Raw genomic sequence first — 3,420 nt, 5'->3', positions numbered from 1 at the left:
TCTCTTTTTTGTGTCCTTTCATGCCATGACCACGAAAGAAGGATGGCAGACTTGGTGGGGGAGGGAAGCATTCAGATTCCACCCATTAGTCAGTAATGCAAACAGCTTTGGAGTCAGGCATGCAAGAGTTAAAAATCTCAGCTGCTGATTTATAGCTGGACTCCAGCAAGCTACTTAGTCTCTGAACCTTGGTTTTCTCATCTGTAAGTTGAGCCTCAGAATATCTATGTCGTTGGGTTGTTAAATGAGAGACTCTGAAGAGTTCATCAGAATGCCTGGGAAATAACAATATGTCACTAAACAGCAATCATTGATATTGTTGTCATTATTATCTTTATTATTTTCATTATTGTGTTGAATGCATAGTATTTGAAAACCTGGGATATTGAGAGATGGATCTAGAACTTCCCCTTGTGGAGCTCACATTTACCTAAGGTGGTCAGTTTAACTCAGGTCAAATTAATTCAAGTTAATTCAGAGGAAACAATTGGAATAAAATTAAATGGGAATTCATTTATTATCAATTCTAAGAACCACAGGCTCCAGGAAGTGAAACATATGACAAAACCACTGGAAGATGACACCTGACCTGGGCCGTAAGAGGCTGAGGTTTTAGACAAGTGAAGACCTCAAGAATGGCTCTGTGAAATGGGTCTTGGTGTTCCTATTTTACAGACACAGAAACTGAGACCCAGGAAATTTCTGTAACAGTGAAAGCTTCTCATTGGCCTCTCTGATTGGGATCACATCTTTGGAAGAGGAGAAATGATTTTTGCTCCAAAAAAGGGTCAAGGGACCACCTAGCCCTTGAATAACACGTGGGTGCTATTTCCTAAGAAACAAAAGCTGGGGAATACGTACACAAGTATTATCTGAACTACCAATCAGTGTTGTTCAGCAGGGCAAGAAAGCTCTTTTAAGATCATAGAACGCATCTTATGACAGCAGAATTGAGACTCGGGGGTTTACCTTGCATCTGTCCAAGCGCAAGGTGCTCAGCCCAGAGGTGCCTGAATAGTCCAAGTGGAAAAAGCATCTGAGATCCATTTTTTTCCCCTAGAAAAGAAGCAGTGCATCTCATGGTTTTATAAACATAGCTATTAACATTTAACAGTTTATATTACACCCAGACAGCAAAAGCTAAGGGAACTTATTTTACAGTGAGTAAGGTTTCAACCTTATGTATCTGCCCTCATTTTCTCTTCCTCTTCCCTTTAAAGGTTTGTCACTGAGGAGGGTTAGCTGGGTGGTAATATGGTGAACATATTCTGGGTTGTAGGCCCCTGCAGGCCCCTTTCCTAATTTCCTCTCTCCAGCACCAGATAAGATCAGAATTTATACCATTAGTATTTCATGACTGTGGTTGAAGTATCTCAGTGCTTAAATGCTAATAATACTCTTACGGAGAATCATAGTATGAATGAATTTCAGATTTCTTCCTAATAGCAAATTTTCCCAGCAGAGAGAAAAAGAGAACAAGGGCTCTGGGCACCTTGTAGGTGTTTTGAAGGATTGCTTTCATTATGTGCAGGTGAAGAAAACAGCAAAGTTGGACGGGTTGCCGAAAATAAGCTTTATGCTTCCCAATCCTCTGTAGTTCCTAGGAGCCCCTGCAGTGGGTCCATGGATTGAACAACAAACAGAATTTACAAATGATAAATATGTAAATAGAATAGGATCAATAGTTTTTCCTCTTGTTGGTTACTTGATGGTCATCAGAAATGAGTATGATCTATAGTTTTTTACTGTTCTTTCCATTGGAAAAGAGAAAAATTTCACTCAACAAACATCTATTGAGCACCCACTTTGGACTGGGCACTATGTCAGTTTTCAGGAATGCAATTTTATAAAACATATGATTCCGTCTTTTGGAGCTTACAGTCTAGTGGGGAAGACACCCGAACACAAGTAAACAAACAAAATAATTACAAATTGTGAAAAGTGCCAAAAAGGAAACAGGTAAGATGCTAACAAAGGTGGAGGAGGGATGTTCCTCAGAGAGGCCGGCAGAAAGGAGGTAACACTGAGGCTGAAATCTGACAGCTGAGAAGAAGCCAGCCACTGATGACTAGAAGAACCCAAGTAGGAGAGCCCAAACTCCTTCCAGGAAACCTCAGAATACAAGGGACCCTGACTTCGGTCTGGTCCCACATTCTTGAAAGACACAGAATTCAAGCAGCACCTAAATAGCACCTAAAACAACACCACTCGGCACCAACCGTTACAAGACACGTGTGCTTTTTCAGTAAAAGCCTCAAGGGACAGAAAACTCTCTTTACTCCAAGAAGAGAAGGGAGATCTTAATTAAAACAACTAGATATCATATGTCAACATTCTAAAAAGTCCTATTTGATGTTGCAACTATTATTTCCACCAGGATTGATTCTTGTAACATGCTTGGGGACTTCTAAATCGGGCCCATTCCCTAGAGTCCAGGCTGGTGGGCAGAGAAGACTGCATCCAAGGCGGCTGGGAAAGAGCCAGCAGGGTGTGGTCCAGAGGAGCCTTGGCATCAGAGGAGTCAAAACAGTGAGACATCAAGTGCACAGAGAGGGGGGCAGTGAGGAAGGAGGCAGAGCACAGCGGTGGGGAAGCCAGGCCACAGAAGTTGTGCAAGACGCCAGGCACGCAAGCATCGCTGGGGACATGTCTCAGCCAGCAGCCGGGTAACAGCCCCTGATCTGGGTTTTTTTTTTGGAGCTGGGCCTCCAGACTCAGAGGAGGGTGTTGACATGGGCAAAGCACAGCTTCATCTTAGGGGTTGGCTTACTAGGCAATGCATCGGGACAGAGTCTTGAACAGAGTACAAGGTGGGTACCCATTATCAGAATTAATGTGAGGTGCTGCTAAATACATTCATTGACGGTCACATATACTAGATGCCTTCGAAGTCATAAATCCAAGGAAAGACCAATAGTGAGACTTCCAGGCACCTCATCAAGCACGGTGGTGGGTGGGAAGATGATTTTTGGCGGGAGATCTGATATTGCTCCGAAATCACCCCAAGTCGGCACCTCGTCCAACCACACGGAAGGTGAACGCAGCCCTGGGAAGTCATGGCCAGGAAACAAGGTTTAAGTCCTCTCTGTCCCTTTAACCTAGCTTCTTTTCCATTACTCTGACTCCAGGCCCTGTGGGAGGGGGCGCATTTACTTGCTAACAGGGGTTTCCTCTGAGAGAAGCTGAGAGCCAGGCATGAACCCATTCAGGAGAGCTCTTGCCCTGGGCTCTGCAGCCTGGCCGAGCTAAATTCCCGCAGGCAGCAGCTGCGGTTCAAACAAGGGCGGCGGGCATTCAGAGCAGGGTGGAACGTTGTTGCGTGCTTTTCTGGGACTTTTCTTTAAATGGATTGAAATATTACTTGGAGGGGTTTAGGCTTACAAACGTTTAAGCCAAAATCGTACATTTGGAAACCAGTGT

This window comes from Ursus americanus, chromosome 12, assembly GCF_024610735.1.
Source record: "Ursus americanus isolate L20-20 chromosome 12, mUrsAme1.1.p, whole genome shotgun sequence".
Taxonomy (NCBI): domain Eukaryota; kingdom Metazoa; phylum Chordata; class Mammalia; order Carnivora; family Ursidae; genus Ursus; species Ursus americanus.
The sequence above is the reverse complement of the archived record's forward strand: the minus strand, read 5'-3'. Positions refer to the sequence as shown.